The sequence below is a fragment of the Pseudopodoces humilis genome, chromosome 1 (genome assembly GCF_049639895.1).
Source record: "Pseudopodoces humilis isolate 2021_Gansu_Grassland_sample_001 chromosome 1, ASM4963989v1, whole genome shotgun sequence".
In the NCBI taxonomy this organism is placed as follows: Eukaryota; Metazoa; Chordata; class Aves; order Passeriformes; family Paridae; genus Pseudopodoces; species Pseudopodoces humilis.
In genome coordinates this window covers 104,048,457-104,073,800 of record NC_142200.1, presented here as the reverse complement: position 1 = coordinate 104,073,800, position 25,344 = coordinate 104,048,457, and positions in this window count along the sequence as shown.

Below are 25,344 nucleotides of genomic sequence, written 5' to 3'. Positions count from 1 at the left end.
AATAAGTCAGCAGAAGCCCTGCTTTTCATGGAAATGAGAATTTCTCATCTATTTCTCTTTAAACTCACATACTTTCTTCAACTCCTCTCACCTCTGTTTTCCCATCAGGTCTTTCAGGGTTTTGTCTTAAGAAGAGAAGGAAAACAAAACTCAGACCAACCACGCAAACATTACTTGCTCTCTGCTCCCTTTGGAAAAAATTCTGGGTTTTGCTGTTCCCATCTTAATAGATGACTCATATAATGAGCTGGGCTGTAGCCCCATTTCTTACCTGGAAAGTGGTGGGAGGAATAAGCATCTCTGCTCAGAGGGCCATCCCACCTTGAAACATGCAACCCTTTAAGGCAATTAAATAAACAACTACTAATTGAAGCAATATCAAGAAGTTTTTCAGCAGCAAAATTTAAAGTACAAGACATACATTTTGTGATGATTCACTTTGAAGGTCATGTTCAGATCAGGGAACTTTTCTCATGGAGAGTTTAGGCTGGACGTCTCAAATTGACAAAATAAGAAAAGTTGTTTTGAGACTGGAGGATTCTCTTAGAATGGATTTCTAAAGAGCAGACAGGAATTAATAGTATCCAATGATACTCTAATTATCTTATAAAACCCTGTTAAAAAAAAAAAAGTCTACTGTAGAGCTGGGCTAATTTGATGCTAAAATGTCTACTGCTAAAGAAAACCAAAGTATCTCATTAATATTGTAAAAGAGTTTCTAAAGCACAAGTAGTTCAGATACACATTGGGCTGATGTTGACACAAGTGATGGGCTAAAACAGAGATTGCCATCAGGCAGAGTGCAAAAAGATGATGGATAAGTTTCCCTGAAAATAACCTGATAGTGCAAATGTGTTGTGTATCCAGTTTTAATTAAAGAATAAAACTGGAACAGAATAATAGAGTTATCATTATTTTTATATATATATATAAAGCTCCATAAATATGGCACTTCATCAGCCTATTCAGGTGCAGATATTTCACTCCTGGAAATAACCTTTATAGATTATTTTACTTGCTTGTCAAACAACATTAAAGCTGGCCTCTAGGAGTTCAGAGCCCAGTGCTATAATGCTGTGTATTTTGAGAAGCTCTTTGTGAGGGACAGCATGGTGAGAAAACACTGGAGGAGGGCAGTGTCTTGTGCCTATGATCTCAGCTTGATTAGGCTGGCTGGCAGCCCATCCACCCACCTGGTTTCTATGACTAGCTTTTCTATCTTGACACTACCTGTGAAGATGCCTCTTATAATAAAAGAAACGGTGGTGAGGGTACCATCTTTCGAATGGTCTGAAAGCTAAATGAGAAAGGAGAAGCTGTTATAGATTTATTGGCCAGAGTAAACAAAGAACAACAAAAATTTAGATCCAAATTATTGCAAGATGTACATCTGGGGTTTTGAAATAGGCATCAGTGCGATGTATCACCCAGCCTGAGTGTATTATGTAACATTATCTATGGTACTGAAGTTGCTTAAATAAAACAAGTCCCAGTAAGGTCATTCTTATCTTCCTACGCCACTGCAGTTTAATTTGCTGATCTCTCAATAGAATAACGTGTGCGCTTGTGTGCGTCTCAGTTTAGCTGGGGAAAAATAACTATTTACACAGGCAGATCAAATTTCAGAACCCAGACTTTAGTCTAAATGTGTTGAAGTTAATTTAGATTAATTAATTGTGTTGCAAAGAGCAAATATTAAAATATGAGTTCTTAGGAGCAGATAGGGAAAACCTATACAAGAAGCCACTGGAAAGAAGTAATATTGCTGAAAGGTGATTAAAGTTTATACGTCTGTGTGCAACTTGGCATTTCCCCTGCTACAGGTGCAAGCTTTGGAATTAGAATGACAGCTCTTGGCTAATGAGGTCTCCTAGTTATGAAACACATTAACTTTTCAGAGAAAACTTTCTTGGTGATGTCACCAACTGTCTGGATGATATTTGCTTTGAAGGAGACCAGGAAGGTTGTTTTCATTATGACAACTGAGCAAATAATTTGCAACAAATAAAGTATTGAGTGCTGCTAAGCCTAAGAAATTAAAGAAGCCCAGAAGCCCTTGCAATCTTATCTCCAGTTTTGAAACCTTGGTTCCAAACATTGAGACTTTTTTTTTTTTTTTGAGATATACAACATTTCAGGACAAAAAATAAAACAAAGAAAAAAACCCCAAACAACAAAAAACTTCCCAACCTCCTCCAGCCCAGCTCACAACACAGTTATCAAGGCAACTGTGTCACAGGTTGCATAAATACTAACAGACATAATTTCAAAGTCCAGAGACTATTAAGCAAAAAAAGTAAAGTAAACCAAATTATCAATTAAAAACCTGGTCTGTGTTTCTCCTCAAATAACAGCTATAATCTGTAGAAGTGAAAATCTAAAGATATAAATTAATTATTAGATTATCCTTTTGCCTCCCAAAGTTTCCGTTCTTCCTGTTTCACAAAATTCTTCCATAATTGCTATTTTCTTGGTTCTACTTTTTCAGATAAGATGCATAACTGCTTTATTAGTGGGTTAATTTTTTCACAGTCTTCCACAGATAAAATTCCAGTACAAGCTTTAAGTCTGGTCTTGCAAGTATTTAGAATTTTCAAGCTAGAAATTTCAAGGCATAGCTAAAAGTGATAGCATGGCTTAGTAAATTACCAGTATCCTCATCACTGTTCTGTGTGCCTGCAGAAGGGTAATGGAATTACCATTACTTGAGATATTGATCTCTCCTGATGAGCCAGTGGGGAAAATTCTTTATTTTAAAGGAGTATTTTTATGTGAACAGAAGGAAGAAAGAAAAAAAAAGTCATAGAAGAAAAAGCAGCTTTTCATTAACTTTCATGGACATTCAATCAAGATCAAGGTAACCATTCAGAAAAACAAACCACAAACCTACACAAACCCACAAATATTATTATATTCTTGTATATATATATATATATATATATATATATATATATATATATATATATACTGGGTGTCCAAGTCTGGCATGGCCTAGGGAATTGTTACCCCCTGAAGGGTCTGGTGTTCTGCACAGATTGTCACAGGGCTCAACCAGGCAGGCTGGCAGTGAGCATACCCCATGCAGAAGAGTATCTACATGGCACAGAGCAGCCCAAAGTGGTTTGCTATAGTTTCAGAAAAGTGATCAGAATTAATAAATCCATATATTCAGGGAGAAGGACATAGTACTCATCTCACAATATATTCAGTAATTTTTGCACAGTGTCTGTACACATATTATCAATTCATGTACAGCACAATTTCATCTATTTTCCAAGCAGCTTTTGCCTCTTTGAATAGTGGCAAAGATGATTTTTCAACAGATTACCTACAGAAATCTTCAGAATTTCTTAACATTTGGAGTTACCAGCCAACACCATGGGCAGTATTGCTCTTTGATGACTGTATCTTGCCTCCTTAATTTTTCCACCTTCAGCCAGCTTATGTTTAACCAGTTTTCTATCTTTGTCATGCTTTGTTTCACAGCTTTCACACACATAACTCCTCTACTTACAGAGACCTCTGCTCCTACTTTTCTCCGGTTAATTCATATGTTTTTCCATGACAGAACAATTAGTAGTTATTGTACATGTCTCCTGTTTTGTAATAGGCAAGAGAGCCTTAATTGAAAATGTGCTAAATTTGAAAAGAAATTGTATTTTTAGAGTTGCGCTTAGACCAGCCACTTTATTACAACAAATCATATGAGTTCTCAGAGGTAAGGTCTGCTGGCAAGTAAGGTAGGCTGACATTATCTCTGTTGGTTTAATGTGGAACACAATCTTTTCAGTGCTGCCTGGGGGTCATCCTCCTTTTACCCTGCACAGCTGGTGCATTCACAAAGCAGTAAATGTCATGACAGAATCACAGAATAGTTAAGGCTGAACAGGACCTCTCAAGATTTATAGCTAACCATCCCTGTTAAAAGCAGCATCTGTTAGAGTAGGTTGCCCATGGCCTCATGCCCTTGGGTTTTGCAAACCTCCATACATGGAGTCTCCACAGCCTCACTAGGCAAGACATCACCTTCTTACCCCTCCTGCCCCTCTTTTTTTTTTTAATATATTTTTTAAAAATATTTTTTATTTTTTAAACAAGTTTAAACTTGTAGGAAACTTTATAGGAAAAGAACTCACAGTATTTTACAAAAGTTCTTAATGTCCCTTAAACTAGGATCTTTAATAAGAAGAGGTTTTTTCAGGGTTGTTACAGTTCTGCAATAGTTCTACAAGAGCTATATTAATAGCTAGTGAGGTGGATCAATTTATGTATTTGAGAAACATTTATCCCACCCACTGTGTACTATCATCCTTTGCATCCCTTTTCTCTATGTTCTTAATTTTTTACCTGCTCTTCAAAGAAAATCATCCTTATTTAAGCTCCCAGTGTGCAATGAGGAAAAAAATTTCCTTCTGCCCAACCATAAGGAGATACCTGAAAATTAGCAAAGGCACAACCCCAGAACAACAAAATACTACTAATGTGTCCACCAGAAACTTTGTTTTCACATTTTTCTAAAGTCAGGAATTCGAAAAGTATGCAAATGTGTGTGACATGGTGTGGGTGGAGCCCACAGCACAGGGTTCCTTGAGATGAAGGCAGTAGGAATGAGGCTCTTCCTCTTTGGGCAATTAGTGAGTGAGGAGGGAGAGATCTGCTGAGATCTTATCTCTTTCCCTCTCTCTTCTGATACAGGAAATTTTCTCCTTTTCAGTAGAGAAAATAAAAACACACAAAGAACATTATTATTTCAAACCACTGTTCACCAACATTGAAACACTCATCTTTATATCTTAGAAGCAAGCAAGCAACTAGCTCTTATCCTTTTCACACTAATGAGAAATATTACAAGTACCTGCTAAAGAAAGCCCAGGGCATCCTCAACACTGCAGTTCTCTTTTGCTCTTTCTTAGACTGCATGATCGCTTCCAGCTAAATCCTGGTGGCTATCTCCTCTGAAGTAAGGCAAAACAGCTATTGGCTAAGAAAAAGAGTATATTTAAACAATTTATCTATGGCTTTTCCACATCTCTTGCATTTTTAAAATTCATTGGAGTCTTCAGATGTGCCAAGGCTTTTTTTTTTTTTCTTTTGTTTTTTCCCAGAGTCATCCCTTTCCTCTGCCTTGTTATCCAGAAAAGGTGCTCAGCACCCTTAGAAGGCTTGGAGAAAAAAAAGTCTCTTTAAAATTCTCATAGTACATAAAAATCTCATCCTAAACTCAAATCTAAACCCACTCCAATTGTGTGCATATGTTCAACCAGTTAGCTCTTCACCTAAATTTGCAACAGTTTCTCTCATTACTGCCTCCAGGTTTCGTTTTCCCCCTCAACACAGCTTCTGGCTATGTTATCTCTGTGCTTTTAGGTATTTATGGTTGGCCTTTTTTCAGTCCTTCTGCTCATGAGCTGTGGAGACTCTACCAGTGACACCAGTGAGAATTTGGGCTGGATTACTCTTCCTTTTTACACTATGTTCCTGTGAGTTCAGTTCAGGATTTAACACTGTGTCCTGTAGCAAATAAGTAACTCTTTTTTATGTCCATTAATATGCAACAAATTGTAAATGTGGCTTTAATGGTTTTCATGTTTTATAAATCACCATCTACAGCATACAACTTTTTTTTTTTAATGATAACAAATTCTGAGAAGGTGAAAGATGAAATTAATTAATCCACTAGTTCTACCCACAGATTTGTCACCTGATTTAGACTAATGAATGTCAAAGCAAAAAGCAGAAATGTCAAGACATTTTCAATACTTCTTGACTGATGTGAGTAAAAGAACTAGTAGTGTCATTTTAAGGCTGGAAAAAACAGGGATCAAAACATGCAGTTCAGTTTACTTTTTCTGCAAAGAAATAGATCAAAAATGCTACAATCTGATAAGAGCAAAGTAGTCACAAAAAGTAGTTTTGGTTCAGAGGAGAAAACTGGAATAGAATAGGAGAAACATTGATATTAAAAACAAAACTGGAAACATGAATACTTTCAAATAAAGACAATCTAGAGAAAAAATCAGTATAGAAAATGCAAACTTCAAGGTATTCTGCCTAAGAAAAACTTACATTTACCACTAACTTCCAGGGAGTCCAGTGTTGATACTGAACCTGCTGAGGCTGTCCAGCAGTACTACAGAAATAAGGCAACCATGGTATTCCTTGGTAATGGTTGAGTGAGAGAGCTGCTATTTCAGCCCCTGTTCTCCTGCAGAGTTTTCACACAACACAATCCAGTGCTGAACAAATTTGGATTCCAACCTTTAATGCAAAATTCATACAGCCTAAGTTGTCTTAATTTTCCTTTGGTTTGTGACCAAGAAAGCTGTCTCCAGCTATTTGACTATCTCTGCCCTCAACGAAGCAGCTTCAGATTTACCCCTGGTAAGTCAACAGAGCTCTGCCATGAATCACTGCACTAATATTGATATTTCTTCCTAATTAAGATCTTAAATTCTTATCAGCTATCCAAATAAAAGAGTTAGTAATTTGTTTATATTAATTCCCACACTGTGCTAATTATTTTCATTGAAGGCTGAGTGAAACAATGTGTCTAAGTAGTAAGGTCTGGCTGGTTTTTTTGTTGGCTAAAGCAGGATTTTCAGGGCATACAAATCATGATGTGAAAGGAAAGTTTATGGTCATTGCATGGAAGCAACAGGTACAGAAAATATTCATTTGGTGATAGGAAGCTTTTAGGTGAACAGCAATGGAGCAAAAAATGTTTCTTGCTTAAATTGTACTATTTGCTCCCTACCTTGCTTTTCTTTCCTCTTCTTATTGTTGGATGATTTCTGTAGGCACCGATTCAGAATGCCTGATGGGATGTAAGAACTTTTCAATAATAAGTGATATTTCAGTAAAGGAAGGTTGATGTGGAAACAAACCTCTACTTTAGCTAACAGGGAAGAGAGGGATGAAGGAAAGAAGCAGAGCATTCCTGGAACTGATAGGAGATTACCAATACAAACAAGAAGCTCAAGAAACAACAAATTTATTAGACATTTCCATTACTATCAAATGTATGTGTGTTTCTGATACCCATTCTTCTTTATCTTGTGCAAAAGGCAGCTGCGCCATTACGTGTAGAGAAAAAAAAACAATGAAATGCAAATATGCAAGAGACAAACAAACAGGCAGGCAAGAGCTTCTATTTTGGTTTGGTTGAACAGGGGATTAATTTCTCATAATGGAAGTTAAATGTGCCAGATCAAGCTCCCTATCACCAATTGCCTTCAGATTCTCACTGAACCATCATCCTGCGTGTCTGCACTAAGCACTCCGTGTCAGAGGTGTTTACCCATACATGGCACAGTCCCCAGCTCAGTGTCCTATGGGGTCAGATTTTGGGAAGGACATGTTTCTCAACAGCTGTCATTGGGTACTCCCTCCATAGGCTGTTTGAACTAGAGTCCCTTATGTACATCAGAAATTATTCTGCATGTTAGTGGTAGAGGTTTGAGACACAGAGTACTCACCATGACGTTGTAAACACACACCTAAAACAAAAAGATAAAAGTCACAGTGCTGTGTGTTCACTCAGCAGTTTGAACTGATGGATTTCCTAGGCAAGATTTTTTATTAAAACATGGTGGCTAAGACTCAGCCTGAAATAACCTCTTACAGTCTTCACTGGATATCCTCTCTTCTGTCTGATACTCAGCAAAGTGTGCAGAGGCACCTTGGACCCAAGGATTGCAGCAATCCAGAACACAAGGTCTCACTTCTCCCAGGAAATGTGGGTAAGTTCTGTTAAATGCTGTTCTACTTCACAGCAGTCTCTGCACGTGCAAAAACGTGGCTCAAGAGAGCACAAAGAGGTTCATGGAACAGGATAGCATCAAGCCCTGTTCAGAGTAATACCGGACCAGCTGTAGAAATAACAACTGAAGTGCTTAATTCAGAAGTACACTTAAACACATGCTTATCTCACATGAGCTGATGAAGCTTAAACAACCCATTTCTGCATCGAGAGAGTATCACAGATCAACATTTTAAAATAGCATCAGATGCTTCAAAAATTATAAATCTTTCGCCCTTTGAGTATATGCATTCCCTTGAGAAACCGGATGGTATAGTATGCAATCTCTGTAATTTGTCATCATTTTCCATAGTTTTTTTCCTTGATCTACACCTGTTTTTCTCTGATATTTAATCTTGTTTTTCATTACCTCCTCTTCTTTCGGACAAATGTTATCTGCAGCAAAATTATTTTCCTCATGACCTCAATGTCTGAGAAATTTTCTTCCTTTCACTACTTAAATGGAAAACTATATTTGAAAAACTAATCTGAAATTTGGAAAGCGGAGATTAAACTAAGCTCACCCCAATGTTTTCTTCATTTGTTTATTTTATTTTTGTTTCAGGTTTCAGCCAAATTATTTTTCAAGGGAATTGATGGGACAAGGTGCTATGTGAACAAAATTTTTCAGGGCACTAGTATAAAATAACAGGCTGGACTACATCAGAGTTTAAAACCATCTGAGGAGTAAAAACCACGTGATCTACACAGAGACATTTAACTTAATACATGGATGATGGGGAAGACTCTTGCACAGAACAGCATGAAGCAAGATAGAAGACAAATTTCTCCTTTAGGAGCTCAGATTGAAAACACAGAGAAACAGCAATTCGTGCTGCTCGTGTGTGACTCATCTGTCATTTGTAACCACTCAAGGAGAAGAGCCGAGTACTACAGTGGGCAGTGAAGCAAGACTGTGCTGTCAGCCCAAAGTGGCAGCAAGAAAAAAGAAAGATGTTCACCTGTGAAAATGGAACTTGAACTAACAGTGGGTATTAGCACTGATTCCAGTCTTTCTTGCTAGTGGGAAGCCAGCACTGCTCTCTGACTACTGCATATAATTTGCCAGGCTTCTTTTAGAAAGGATATCATCATAAAATATGTAAATATAAAGGTAAGAAAATGGAAAGATTTCCAGCAAAGGGAAAAATTAAATAAAAGCCTATATAAACTACATGCAAGGGGCAGGGTGAGGACACTTTCAGAACAATTTGTTGCTTTAAATGCAAAGTCAACCAGACATAAATTCTTACTTCTGTCAGAATTCAGAAAGGGAACTCTGCATAAAATTAAAAAATTAATAATAATTAATATTTACACAAAGTATTTAATAATACAAGGCATTCCTAAGAGGGGAGAAAATGTAGGAAGGCCTATAAATATTACAATCAAAACTTTCTGAAGCTATCCAATGACACTCTCTCCTGTTAAGAAAATTACCTCATTCTTTTGCATAGTAGAATTTACACTTTTAAACACCTTCCTCTGAAGCATGTTTTCCTGACTACTATCCTGAGATACCACTAAGGCCAGATATTTTCATTAGTTTCCCTGAGATTTCTCCAGTCTTCTATGCCAGATAAAGAGCATTTATCTCCTGTGAACACTGATTTGATGACAGCACAGAGCAGTGTTAAAGGTGCTTTTCTTTGTAAAATTCACAAAAGTAAAACTTCTAGGAATATATGTCCCAAGACTAAAACAACCTGGAGGAACTGCTGCAATGAACATTTTCCCAAAGACCTCAAGTTTTCCCAAAGAACTCAAGTTTTTCTCAAAAGCTCGATGAGTGACCTTTGACATCACAACAGCAATAACTGGACCAAGTGGGTTTTGGCTTTTGGTTGATTGGTGTTTGCTTTTTTAGAAAATATTTACTTTTTAAATTTCTTATGACATTAAAATTTTTTACCCACAAAACAAAAAATTATGTTCCCAAAGAAGTCAACCATATATTCAAGGAAATGCTGCAAATATCAAGAATGCTGACAACAAAACCAAAAAATTCATCCTTTAAAATTCAGGAGTTAAAAATATTTTCAGTTTTTTAAGGCAGAAAACAGAGAAAACATTTTATTTCATGATGATAAAAGCTGTACAACACTCTGCACATAACTTTCCTTCTTCAGAAAGCCAAAAACTGAACTGGGAAACACTCAGAAATTTATCATTGTGTTATACTGCATTTTGCTCTCTTGAAGCTGTGGAAAGTGAACATTATAGAGGTCTCTCATTTTTTACCAAAATGTATTCTTCTGCAGTTACTGCTTATCAATTATTGTCCTTAGAGACAATAATCTTTGCTCTACTTCCCATAATCAAGGCCCTTTTTAAAATTATTGCTGTAGTAAGTCATACACATTTTCTAGTTTGGTATTTTTCCTGGATCTGCATTGATATGACCAGCTTAGGCAAAAGTTAGAAATGTCCTGGGTATGTCCTAAAATGCATACTCATATGTTCAGGATTTAACAAAACCACAGCAAGCTTTTACATCTGCATAAGAAAGAGGATGCAAAGTGTTAGCAATGCAAGCTTAAAGATAGCTAAAACACAGGCACTTAAGAATGTATTTAGTTAAGGACACCAAACAGAATAATATCTCAGGAAGGAAAAAACAATGAGGAAGAAAAATTTCCATGCAGGGACATATTATTCTCCTAAAATATATTCTGGTGTCTCTATGGATACTTGCCTCATCAGCCTTACTTTGCCTGATTGAGGAATATGAGTAGATTTTCTACCAGCAAGGCTGACTGACCTCAGTTTCAGAAAGGCACAGAGAATCTCTGGTCCTCTGTGTTTTGACAGAACAAATATGAAGCTAAAATACATCACCTTCAGGAAAGGAGCCATGGATATGGGCAACTCCAGGATGAAAGCTGTTTGTAATTGGACACCGTGCTCTGCAGCAGTTCACACCATGCAGTACTGGACAGTCAGGCACCCAATGAACCCAAGCTCTTCCAGGCAGCTTGGCTCCAAGTGATTATTGAAGAATGCTGGAGACCTGGATTTAAACAAACTGAAATATCCTTCGAGGAAGGACGGAGCAGTTAAGTGCCCCACCAGACACACGAAAGCAGTCAGAGATACAAGGGCATAGCAAACACTCCCACCCCTGAGACCAAAGAGATTGCATTTTCAGTTACAAATCTATAATAGGAAAGCCCAAACAGAGAGAATTTCAGTGATTACATGCACACATTCTTTGGAGCATTCACTAAATATGATCAATACATCTTCTGTTATATTAAAGGAAACCAACAGACAAATGTCTAGTCTCAAAGACTGTGTGAATTATGTTTGCCAGAATCCCTGCTGAAGAGCAGAGTCTGAGGAATCTAATTCCTTCTGTAAGCATAGGGTGGTCAGGGAAGAAAATGCCTCAGCAGCGTTATCAATTTAAAAAGCAGTTCTGGGGACAAGAGAGGATTTTGTTTAATGCCAAAGGAATGTTGACTTCTTAGATGTTACGGAGGAACATGTTATAAAGGATACAGAGGTTATTTATAGACCTAGAAAAAGGGCCAAATATATTCTACACGAATCCTCAGATGAACAGAAATATTGAGTAAACTCTTAAGGCTGTCATGTATGACTAAAACACAGGCCAAGTCAGGCAGAAGAATCCATTACAGTACCACAGGAAAAACTGGCCCCAGAGGGGGAAAAAAATGCACAAGACCTTTTTGCAGAGCGTGTGCATGCAAGCAAATCTATTCATTGTGTTCAGCTATCTTTAACAACAGAGAGTAGGACTTAAGAAGTCACTGGATTTATTACTTGCTCATTCTCACTAGACATTATATACCTAATGGGTCTCAGTTGTCCAGCATGTGTCTCAGCAGTTATCAGCTGTGTAAGGAATTACTTTTTCATGCATTTAGCATGAATTTTCACAACCAGAAACAAGCAGCAGTATTATGGGGGATGGCTGCAGTCAAATGGATACTTTAGGGGGAAACCACTACACCCTTCATAACTGCTTTAGAAGGGATGCAAGGGGCAGAGACCTGACTGCTGGGCTCCAGGACCACATGAACTCTCCAAGACAAAATACAGCACAAAGACTTCTATTGAACAGCCAAGCTGTACAAAACTGCAAAATAGCTATGCAGAAAGCCCCAGAAAACTCCTGAGTAGCAGGTTGTTCATATACGTTTAAAATGCTCTATCACATGGCTGTTGCTTTAGCAACGATTATTTTATGTATCATAGCCATGCATTATTATTATTTTTATTACTGAAACTTCTGGTGGGTGATAAAAGGGGAAAAAATACCCTTTGGGCAATGTCAGTAAACCATTTGGAAGTGGCTGTTGTGCTGTGCAGAGGCTGTAACTGCAAGCTCCAAAGAGCTTAATGTAGCGATTGAACAAAGCCAACCTTTGCCAGATGGTTTGGCTTAGAATGGGTACCAAACAACATAACCCATAAATTTTAGGTTGTTCACCCATCAAACTACGCTTTTTATTTTTCTTTAATTTCTTGTATACAACTGCAGTTTTGAACTTTCAAAATACTTGCAACAATGGTGGTTTAACATGGGGATAAGAATATCATGGGAAGAGGCATTCACAGAACTTGATCACTTCTGCTGGATCCAAACTTTATAGTATGAACTTTCAGGAATATAAAGGAAACACTTACTGACAACATGAGAGAAGTTAAAAATATTCACCAGAAGGGTGAACAGGGGATGCAATAATGAGCATGCAGTTTAAAGAGTTACTTTGAACTACGAGCTTTCTGTCTTGTCTAAATTTAAAAAGCCACCCACAAGAAGGACAAGTGAGAAAGAGAAGTGGCAAAACCAGAAAAAAACAAACACACTAAACCCCACTTAACCCCTCTACATGCATGAGCTGCATCAGCAATCAATCACAATACATTTCTCTGTTGGGACTGCTTCTATGTCCTGGATAGTAGAGCTTAGCATTAACACATTTATGGTTAAGTAGCTGAAGCACACCCAAAGGCTACAGTAAACTTCAGACCAATTTTGCAAACAAATAAATAAAGTTCAAGGCTGAAATTTCAGCCACTACCTCTGGCCACACATGGCTCACTATCCCTAGAGATATGGGATGAAGCAGGCACAGTGCCGTGACACAGCCTCATGTATTGGCAAAAGCAGGCAGAGTTTCCAAAATAAAGATGTGGGCAGGAGTCCCATAATCAGAAAAAAATAGGAGGGAACAGTTTCAAAAGTGACTTCAGAAGGTAATTTTGTGTCATGTGGAGTCCAAAATCACTTGGAAAATATTACTTCACATCTTCTTGTTCCTGCATGGGGGTCTGACAGCACCTCTTCCTAGTGCCAGCACTCTATTTGCTTTCAGAGACAGAAAAAACATTCACTGTGCCGGCTTTCTGGAGACTACTTCCCTACCTAAAGGGGCATGAGACTTGCTGGCTTGCTAGGCTGCTCTCTGCATATGCTAGGGCTGTGTTGAGCCTGCTACAATTCCCTCCTAGATGACATAGCAAGCCATGTCCCAAACCCTGTCCCAAAAGAAGCATCTTGGTAAAAAAAGATAATGGTGTGCACAAAGAACCAAAATCTCACTACCACACTTTCCAGACTTTCAATGGCCCTATGGTCATTCTCTCCCACATCTTAGGAAAAAAAACAACAAACCAGCCTTATCTTCTAAAATTTATGAAAAAGACTAAATCTTTTTAACATAGTAGAACATTCTCATTTCTACAACTGTAGAAATGGGAATTGTCATCATTTTAGTTATTATAAATCCACTACATTAGTTTCTAAATTATTATAGTTACTTGAAATTGAAATAACTAAGACTGAAAGAAAAGGGAAGTGGCAAAGTAATTGTTTAGCATGGGACTCATATAAAAGAATGTCAACTAATAAACAGTAGGAAAGATGGAAAAAAGCAAATGACTAGACACTCAATTTGCATGTGTAATAACCCACTATATATGCTGTAACCCCACAGATAACATAAAGACACATTGCAAATAGTCTGCTCAATTTACTCTCTTCTTCTATTTTATAGATGCATTTGTAATGGAGATTTAAAAAAAATACATAATATTGCTTTCCAACAGCATTTTGTTACTCATAGATAAGAGCATACTATACCACAGCACAGCAGATGAAGAAAAAGGCTTTCATTTCATCCTTCAGAAACAGAGCATATATTATTTCCACATTGTGTGTCACAGTCAGGTAATACTACTGGCCAGCAGCAGGAGACCTGAGGCAGCCTGTAATTTGCATTCCACAGAAGAATAAAGAGGAAAACTAGAAGCTTCCTGTCCCTTCTGCTCAGGGCTCACAGACTGAAGGGGTGCACCCCTCAGGCACAGATAATAAATACGTCATCAGGCTGCATGGCTGCAGCAATGCTCTGAGCAGCAACATTCCATGAGGTTTGCAACAAGTCATATCAAGAGTGAAATTTGAAAGCAAATTTTTGAGATGTCTTTAAAACTATGATGCATTTCACGTGGCTTACCTAGGTTTTACAGGAGGTTATGGGCTGTTGCTTTTATGACCATGAATTCTCCTACTGTCCTCACAAATCTCCCAGGATTATGGATGGTGCTTGAAGGAAGTGGTATCCAGCAGGCAAAAACACCAGTGGGTACCAGAAACTCCTCTCATGTAAATCTGTAAGGCTTTTCAAACCACCACTACTGTCAGCAAATGAACAGGATATCTAACATATATCACTAAAACTATTAGCACCTCCCCAGAGGAAGAAAATGATGGAGCTTTAAGCCTTCATCATCATACATTAAAATCAGGATGATTCCATCAGGAGAAAAGATTAAAGCAGCTGCCAGCACCTGACTTATTATTTAGGGATTCCCAAAGCATGAATCAGCCATGCTAATAACCAAAGACGAGAACCTTGAAAGCTGACATCAGAGATATTAAAAAATTAATGAGACAGTCTATAACTACCAACTAAACATTGAGAGATTGTTTCCTCAGCCATTGCCAGTATATTCTAATTCTCAATATGAAGAGTACAGACACTGAACTAATTTTGTGATTTAATGTTAACTAATAGAATTGAACAATTTTTCTTTCACTTATATTGACTTTTCATCTGCATAATACTTAATGATAGAGGTGGAGTCGGTGGGTCTGTGTGTAGAGGAAAATCTGAGCAATCTGACCATTAAGAGATTAATGATATATTTAATGACTAAATAAAAAAATAGCACTTCATATCTATAAAATGCTTTCAACGTAATTTTTGTAATAATTATCCTCTGATCTTTCCAGCCATTATAACCTGTAGTTGCTGTTAATATTGAAGCTAATAAAGCCCAGGTAGAAGGCTCAGGACTCAGTGAAGAAAATAGTTTTACATGGTATAGAGTATTTGTACATTGTTTGTGCTCCTACATTACAGAGCTACACATTAAAATGTTCAGGCCAAAGAAAAACAGACTAGTAAACAAGTTAATTTCAAACAGCAGCTAAAGTAAGAAAATTGATCCATTAAACAAGTGTGACTTTTGCATCCCTATTTGTTTATGGCAACAACTATGGACTTATATATGTTACTGAGACCTCCAAGGTCTAGGTCAGCTTTGACAAAGAACATCAAGGTTCTCTTCTGAATTTCTGAATTTCCCAATTAAACTACACAGCGGAAAACTCAAAAAAGAATGACTGATTTAAATGCTGCATGGCTTAAATCACCTACCTCTTTAACAGACAAATACCAAATTTCAGCTCTTTCTGTATGATGCAAATTACAAATTAGAGTACAATTTTTATATATGCAAGAAATAGGATTTAGCAGAGGCTGTTTCTGTCTTTCTGAGATAAAATTTCCCAAACATATGTTTTCACCTCTCTTCCTCCTGTGATCTGGATATATCTTTCAAGGAATAGGTGTTTGGGTCAAATGCTAAAAACACTCAAACTAGTACACCACACAGTTATTTTTAGGGATGTTCTTCCTTACTCAGAAAGCCAGCATCTAAGCTGTGTAATCACAACAGAAGTATCACTGTAGTAAAAAGTATATAGTCTGAGGACAGACCATACATTTCTTCTTTTTGCTTTCTTTGTTTTTTTCTTTTTTTTTTTTTGTCATTCTGTGAAAAAGCAATTCATATGTCCTCCATTTGTAGTTTCTTGCTTGTACTCAGAAAAGTGTTATGGGGCATAGGTTTTACTTTTATTGTGCTCCCAAAATGTTCTTAAATTTTTGAGCACATTAAACTCATATTTTTCACAACTCCTTAACCCTTCTTAGACATCGGCACTCATATTTTGGCACTGCCTGATATACATCATAAAACTGAACATAAAAGATGTGTTACAACGCTGCTGAAGAGCTGTTTGCTGCAAGACATTAAAATTCACAAGCACAGACTATCAAGACTTACCATTACTCTTAATAATATTTCAACTTGTCATACTCCAGATTTTTACTACTTAAAAAAAAATGTCATCTTAATTTATTTGAAAATTACAACAGAGTTAACAAGCTATTAGTAAAGGTTCTTTTTAGTCAAATCAGCCAATTTTGACATGTTTAAAAAAAAACAAACTGTAAAAAGCAAGACACTGCATGCTGAATGATGGTTACATGTGAGTTCTCTTTCCAGAAACCTGTCACTCATTTTGTTAACATGTGTGAGCCATACATGTGGCTCATGTTTGTGACTCACAGTCAAGCAATACTGACCAACTTCCATTATGTTTCCTCACAGTGGCTTGACACATTTAAAAAAAAGGATGTCAGCATTAAACTTCTTGAATCCAAGAACAGAAACAAAGGCAAAAATGAACACACAAATTAGGAAAGTAAGTGCACAACACTAAGTGCGGATACAATTGTTAATTAAACCAGAAGTTTCCCTTTGGCACTAATCTAAAGCAAAGATCTGTCAATAAGAGTGCACACCCCTGTTAACTCTTAATTCAGGAAGTCTTCCAACTTTACTTTCAATCCTCCACTCACAAAATCCCTCTTTGCTGCTTCCCATGGCTTGCTCACCCTGACAGCTTTTCACCCTCAGATAGTTATGCTTACTCTCAGCCCCTTAAAGGAACCCCGTTTTTGACACAATGATTTAACTTTCCTCTCTAGATTTCTGAAGCTGCTCCCCCCTGAAGTAGTGCTTCAGATGCCTGGCTAAGGCAGACCTCCCTTTGCTAACACCCTTCAGTGTTGTCTCCTGCCTGACACTTATCTGTGAGCTTTCAGGGGCATCCGGTTCTCACTCTCAAAGCCTCCTTTGCTCACTATCTTGTTGAACAAATTCTCTCTTCTCTAGACTCTTACTGCCCTAGGCAATAGCAGAAATGGATACTTCCCTAGTAAGGGAGACCTCTCATGTGGGCTCCCCCATTATTGCTATCCTCAAATTTCAAAGCCCCAGCTTTGGAGGTCCAAAACTCCATAGTTTGGGGTGGCCACAGTACCCGTGCAGTACCGAAGACTCTGGTGCTGGACTTGAAACAAACTCCAGTGTCTATCTGCTCAGCGCAGTGTGATGGCAGACATCATTTGCTCAATGTGGTGCCCATCATCAGCACAGCCTCTTCCACAGCACCAGAGAGATACTCTGAGCCTCCTGTGCTGTGATCAACAAGGTCACCACCCAGCAAGCAAAGGCCACACATCACAATGCACGTGCAACGAGTCTATTCTCAGTGTATGTTCGGGACACAGCTGATCTGCCCAGAAATGGCAGGTCCAATTTGCAATATGTGATACTGAAGTTAATTTGTCACACATCTTCACTCAGCCCCACAGCTGAATCAATTAACAAAGTTCTGTATACACCAAAATGCTTGTGGTGCTAATCACATTGACATTCTAGACAGCAATGATCGAATAAAGACATCTTATTCTTACTGAGTTTCTTGATGACTTCAGATCAGCATACTCCATCTTCTACCTCTGTGTGTGTTTACAGCTTTCTGGATTGTGTTGTTTGTTTATTCAGTAAGATTCCCTTATACCTGAATCCTTCCCTGCAGAATATTACTCTCTCCAAGACAGTGGACAACTCCAGAAGGAACAGGGTTACACAGAACCTTTACAACTTTTTCAAATCCTAGCTCTTTCTCAGGAATGAATCTATGTCAATGCCTATATCTATGTCTTTCATATGCATCTTCTTCTGAAAGGAAACATTCTCTGAGCCCCACACTTACGTCCCAGACTCCTTAAGCCTTCCCTTTTGGACACACTTCCCCTCACCAAAAGAAAGGAAAAAACAGAAAAAGATATGATGCACATGGGGATTTTCTAGTGGCTGCCAAATACAAAATATCCATCCTGGGTCCCACTCAAAGCAATGAAGGTGAGTCAAATGTAATTTGTGGAGGAGGGAAAAAATAATCTTTAATGTCTTAGCTGTTCTAACAACATCACAACAATACTGCAGTTCATTGTCACCGAGCACAATATTTGCTCCATTGCCAAATAAGTCTCCAAACAAATCACTTGCAGGGTACTTTGGCTAATATTACTCCTGGGTATCAGACCACCTAGAAAAAAGTATGGTTTATAGCACAAAGTTTTGCTCAGTTTCCATGAGAAATACCCAAAGACATTTAAATACCTTCAGAATGGCTCACATCATCCTGGTCAGCATCACTCATGCTCCATAAATGGAGTGTTTTAGCAGCTTTGTGATGAGCGTGCCCACGCCTGGCCCATGGATCAGCCAGATGAGCAATGTCTCTCTCAGCAATACAGAAAAGGAACATCCTAGCATCTGTGGAAGAGTCCCTCTGCTAGGCATCCTTCCATAATCAGTCATCATAACCCACTGAGAAAGCAAGCAACAAAAGAGAAAAAACTATTTTCAAAACTCACACTTTTCTGTTCTTAATCTGAGACCTTAATCTGAAGGTCTCACTGTATGAGACTCAAATATTTCTCTTCAAAAACTTCATTCTCAGGCCTGTCCCACTCCTGGCATATGGCTCAGTCTAAGTTTTCCAGTTGTAAATCACAGCCAAGAATGACTTTCCACAACACTGTGCCTTTACAGTTAACAAAGCAAGACTAGCTGGTTCTCCAGGGTCTCACAGGTTACAGAAGTTCTCCTGCAGAGGTCAGCTCAGCCTTTCATATTTGCAGGGATAATTTGGATTTTCTGCTGTTTATTCTTTCCTCTGAGGACCTAGGGTACAGCAGAGAGTTTTCTGAAAATGGAAGTATTGACTTTTGCTGTTACTCTTCAAAATGCCTTGTCTTCTTCCTGAAGGGGGTAGAGGGTTCTGGCTGCAGAGGCTGTGTTATGGCTCACTTCCCAAAACTGTGCTTTCTGGCATTTGGCAGCCAGAGGAGAGCTGCAAGACTGGAGGGTGACAAGAATAATCCACACATCGCTGAACAAGCCACCTATAAAAGAAATTACTTGCAGAAAGGATCAGAATCTTGTTTTTTATCCCTTTGAGAGCACTGCTTTATCTATATTTTTAAGAGAAGCAAATGGGGCAAAGCGAAGGGATAATTAATGGAAGACAAATGGGAGGGAGAAAACCAAACAAATCCTGAAATATCTGATCAGTACATGATAAAGTTGGATAGCATTTACATGTAACTTTAAGAAAAACACATCTATGTTTCTTCCAAAAGATTTTGAGATGAACACTTCACAATATACCTTATATTCAGGCTTAAAATGTTGGTCATTATTTAAATGAAATTGAAGCTTAATTTTGCCCTTTTTTATTTTTTTTTTAGACCACCAAAATTGGATTGTTTCTACAGGAAAACTTTTCACAGCTCTTGTGAAAAAATGAAACTGAGTGGTGGACCATTCCAAATTCCTCAGGACGCTGCATTTCAGACTAATTTTGGGTGAAAATTTAGGAGTCATTTTAGGATTTTGTTCAAAAATGGGTTTAGATCTAGAATCCAACAAAAGAAAGGTCTGGGAATTTCTTTTAGCCAGTGTGCCAAGCTCTTACAGAGTTTCAGGCTGCTGGTCCTGCTCTTATACCAGGTCAGTGTGAGACAAGTGCAACTTCCTGAACCCAAAAACTCTGTATTTTTTGTCCTTTATTTGTCCATTAATAATAATAAAATGTAAGAGGAAGTAAATAACAAATATTGCATGTTTAGTGCACAATCACAGCTGTAGATTTTACATACATGGAATCTTATCCGAGCTAAGCTCTATTTTTATGAATTTGAAAATAATGTATTTTTCCCATTAAAAACTGAAGACTAACAGACTTTCTTGTCACTGGACCTACTGTCATAATTTTTCTACACTACATTCATTCAGTCTGCAGTTCATGCATTAAACAGTGATTTGGCAAAGTTCTTTTGAGCTCATATTATTGAGAATCAATTTACCTTCAGCACCTAACTAAAAAGAGTAGCTGAAAATTCTCACTTCAATATCTGCTTATTCACACAACTGTTGCCCTGAAAATTTGTAATCATGGAAAATTCAAACTGTGACTCTGAAAAATATTTCTCTGTTAGGTAGCATCTTTTCTCTCTACTTTCTTAGTCCCCTTTCTATTCCTTTTCAGCCAGCAAAGGAACAAGAAACCTTTACTCCTCTCTGTAGCACATGAAATACACATCACACTTGCACATGTGAATACTTGTGGAAGACAGTGGTTTTTTTTCTCCATCAGGTGTTTTTGCAGAAACAGCACAGGACTCCTCAAATACTTTCACAGTAGCCAGAACAAATAAAACTAGCTACATCTCCTGGATGTAGGACAACAAAAGGAATATGCAACACTCCTGTGTCAAGAGAAAATTTAAACTAAAACTAGGACTGATCTAGTTAACTTTGCTTTAGTATTTAATATGATTAGGGGTCCTTTTTCTTTTTCTTTTTTTTTTTTTTTTTTTTTTTTTGGTTGAAAGGATGCTTCTGGCAAGGTCTGCATGCCCTAGAAAATCAAAACATAACTAAGTTCTAAGGTTTTTCTAACCCCTTTTTACCACTGGCTCTCTCTGAGTGATTACATGCTCCAGAATTTCCTTTCCAAATACTAATTTCAAAATATAAACTAATTTGAAAACTGAATAGGAGCACTGAATCATGAGTTCTTTGGCCTACTGCTCAAAGTCCATATGATGAAGGTTTTCAGACTTTTCCACAGTTGACACTGAGAATTAGTTTACGTGGCTGATAATTAGACTCATTAGCATGTGCAGCTTAATATTTAAGCCTTCAATTTTCCTGTGTGACCTTATTTAAATAACTTAATTCACTTCAGTTTTCCATCATTAAAAAAAAAACAACAACAAAAAACAAACTAAACAAAAAAAACCCACCAATTCCAGCACCAAAACATATCCCAACATTAAAATCTTTCCCTATCCAGTCTCTGTATATCTTGCCTGTATGATGTTTCAGTTTCAGGAGTGTGGACAGATATGGCCTTGGTTATTACTAAGTTTGCTATGAGATACTGCATACATACAGACCCCTCCTCCTAAATCCAGAATAAAAGTGTATCAGATTAACACCTAGCTGAGGCCAGAAGATGTGTACATCAATTTCTGCTTTGTCTTCACATTTCCATAAATCTTGAGAACCCAACTGAAGCAGAAAAGCCTTCATAGAAAATTTGCTGAAAATTTATCATTTAAAGATAAAATTGTTTTTAAAAACAGTCTTGTCTAAATGACATGTATTTGTTAGTAGAGCTTTCACATCAAAATTACTATGTTGTCACTTCACATAGTCCAAGACTTCCAACATTGCACACCGCTGGAGGAAGAAGCAGTGAGAAGTCAAAACTGGGGTTTCACAAGTGCAGAAAGTGAGAGTCTTGCAGGACAGGGAAATTCCCAGGGTTGGCTTCCACTCAGGCTACCTGCATTGCTGATGCTGCTCCTGAATGGCTTCTTTTAATAGCTCACCCAGGGTGATGTCTGTGCAAGTACAATGCTAATTATTCTCAGCCTTTTCCTTCCTTAAGCAAAATCTTCAGATCTGGAAAAAAGATCCTTGAAGAAATGGCTTCATTTGAAATTACTATGACCCTAAAGATTTCAAGGATTTACGCTGGATATTCTGTACCCACAGACAATTTAACACAGATAGTTTGGGTACAGAGTATAGTTTCTCTTTATTGATGAGAGAGTTTTTTATTTTTCCTTTAGCTTGCCAAGCACTTAAAATATTTCTTTTAGGAAGATAAAAGAAAAACCACACAAACAATTTAAAAGCAACAGCCCAATTAATCTTCATTCAGATAAAGGATTCTGAAAAATATAATATTCAGAGAGCCTTAATGGAATCTGAAAGAACTAAGCTTCAGGGGGAAAAAAAATAAGCAAAACTTATTTTAGTTTCTGTTTTTTCAATAGAGCAGCTAGTTTCTTACTGAAGAGACCCAAAAAATTTAGGGGACAGCTTTAAAGAAGACATCCAGGGATTTAGCAATGCCATTTTGTCAGGGCTAAATCTCCCTCCTCATGCCTAGCTGAAGAGATCATCAGCTAATGTATGCCATAACTTTACACACACAGCCCTGGAGTCTCTTGCTGCTGAATTATTTATTAGTGAGACTAGTTGTTTGTTAAGGCAGATAATGGGGAAAATGTTCCCTGGAAAAAAATAGATTACCTTCATGCTTTTAGCTTAAAAGAGTATCTCACTTTATACATTCAGTGATAATTTTACTCTCTGAAGTTGAAAAATATTTAATAGCTGGTCTTAATAGGTTAAAGAACACTTGGAAGATGTCAAAGATAAAGAACTGAAAAATCTCAAAAGATATATTTAGATTGAGGAATGGTCTGTTTTGGTAAAAAATTGTGAAATTATGCACTTCTGGAAATCTACCTAAGGACAACATTTTTCTGAAGAAGTAAGGACTTTTGCTGAAAAAAGGTAATATTCTCATTACAAAAGGATTTCAGTTTTTGTTACCGATAGTGATAAAAAAAGAAAAAAAACCAAAAACAACTACATGGGATGGATCAGTGAACTTGGTGGCCTTAAATATAAGGAAGAGATTTGTGTCCAGGCACCTGGGAAGCAGCACACCTTTCCCAACAATTCCCTTGACAAAGTCTCAACATTTGCCCCAAGTAACTCCCTAGATGGACAGGGAAATCCAGTCTCACTCTAGAGACACACCTTTCACTGTACCACAGAGGGCATCCTGATGTTACTGAGGGAAGGCTACTGAATTACAAGCCCTGTCCAGGCAGAAATCTGTGTGTGTGTTGATCAATGCCTGTGATAACACCCAGCTTTTGAATGCAATTTATCATTTGCTCTCTAGTGGCCTGATCTGGTTTTGGATTAAGCCAGTGGAAAAAAACTCCTGCCAATTCTGTTGGCAACTAAATCAGGTCATGGATGGAAAGATAAGAATTTCTAACAAATTTCAAATTCATGGGGAAACAAGTAGGCAAAACCAAGATTGTGTCTGTCTGACAGTTAAAATAATAAGAAATACCCTTAAAAGTTACATTTTTAATCAAAACATGTTAAGTCAAAACTCAACTACCGGCATTAGTAACATATTTAGTTATTAGGCCACATATCAGGAATAAGGCTTAACTACATAAACTTGTAATTATGACAAATATAGGCTAGAGCTGGATCTACACTGAACAACAGAATTTGTGACAGTACTTTTTAGTTTGCTTCTGTCTGCCAATATCACTAAAACAGAAAGTAGAAATCATCAACAGCTTTCAGCTGGGCTCAGGGACCTAGTGAGTGAGGTCCAATGGGAAAATGCTTTTGAAGGTGCTGGAGTCTATCAGGAAGGGTCATTTTTCAAGCACTGCCTCCTAAGGGCAGAGGAGAGGGTGATTCCTAAATGTTGGAAGTCCAACAGATGAGGAAAATGCCAGCTTGGCTGACCAGGTAAAGCAAAAATATTCTATGATTCTGTTTTAATTTCTGTGATTCTATGACACAGAACTGGAGCTCTATAATGCTGGCTTAGAAGAAAGGAATATCTCCAGAGAAAAAAATGGGGTAGGAGAGCTAGGGGGAGGGAGTGTCATCATCCTACATCTACTCAATGGCTATGTCTTTGGCCCAGGCAAACTTACCAGCGGCCTAAGGCAGGAGACAGCCAGAAGCCAATGAGAAATAAAGGAAAATGTTGGAATGTGGATCCAGCTGTACTGCTAGAACAAGAAATGATGGAAATTATTAGGTGGCAGTTCCTGCTATGGGAGACAGGAGACCTTGGTAGGGGTTAGGTTCTAAGGATCTCTGATCATCCAACAAGGCAGGAAGAATAACCCTTGCTCCTTCTAGATGCCCACTCTATTTTCTCGACTCCTACTCCATGCTGCTGAGAGACTTCAGCAGCCTCTGAGGGATCCCTCACCCAGTGACTAATAAGTGCCACTTTCAACTGGAAATAAATTTGAGTACATGCTGATCTTTAGACGGAGCAGCAGCCATTGGAAACACACTCATACAATACCTAGAGTGTAATAACAGTGTAGCTGTTTAAAAAGGCTATAACAGAACAACCAATTTAGTTATTAATCTATTCTTGGAAACAGAGAAGTACCATCATAGCTTATGCTTTCCAGATGACTGCTCTAATCAGACCCTATATGTTAGAGAGAGCTCCACTTTCCCCTGTGATCCGTACATTCTTCATTAAGCTGAAAATCAGCATGAATTAATCACCCCTTAATCTGTTCATTCTAGGAGTAAAATAAGATTTAATATACAAGAATTTCTGTTTTCTCTAGAGTCTGTAATTCATCCATATTAGGCCTTGAGAGGTAGGAGAGCTTCACAGATAACTCTCTTTCTCCACTCAGGCAAATTCTCACCTAACTCAACAGCTACTTGCTGTGCCACACACAGTGAAGTTCAACGAGGTCTGTAGTGTCTGCTTCTCTTCCAGCATATGATCCACCTCATTAAAGTGAGTGCTTCACCATAACCCCAGAGACTGAGAGCACCCACACCTGGATGCTCTTTTTCTTTTTGTCACCCAGAATTCAAAATTCCCGATTTAGGCAAGGAAGTCCTTTGAGCACAGCAGAGAGGGAGGATATTGTGTGAGTGAAAATAGAAATAGGTAGGGCAGGTATAGGGAATTTTCTCCCTTATGTGATCTCCAAGCACCCAGCAATCAGGAATTCAGGGTTTTCTTAAAGCAGAGGTTGCATCCAGATCATCATATCTAATAGCAACAAATAAAGATGTGAACAACTCTTCATGTCCCCTCTTGTACAGATTGCATTAAGCTATAACCCTGCTCTCTGATGCCACCTCTAGTATTGACTATATATTTTCAGATTTTAGGGCTTAGTTCACTCCCTTTTGAGGAGTTTCCAAAAAAGTTGTGGATCCCTGGAAGTGTTCAGGCTGTATGGGGCTGTGAGTAAACTGGTCTAATGAAAGGTGTCCCTACCCATGTCAGGGGACTTGGAACTGGATAATCTTTAAGGTCCCTTCCAAACCAAATCTTTCTATGATGAACTCTCTCTCACCTCTAAAACAAACTCAAGTAATTTCAGAGATAAGTTGTTTCCAATTATGTTTTCTGTTTTGCCAATAAAGCCAGCTTTTCTTCTCTGGCAAAATTCTAAGGCATCACAGGCAGATTGCAC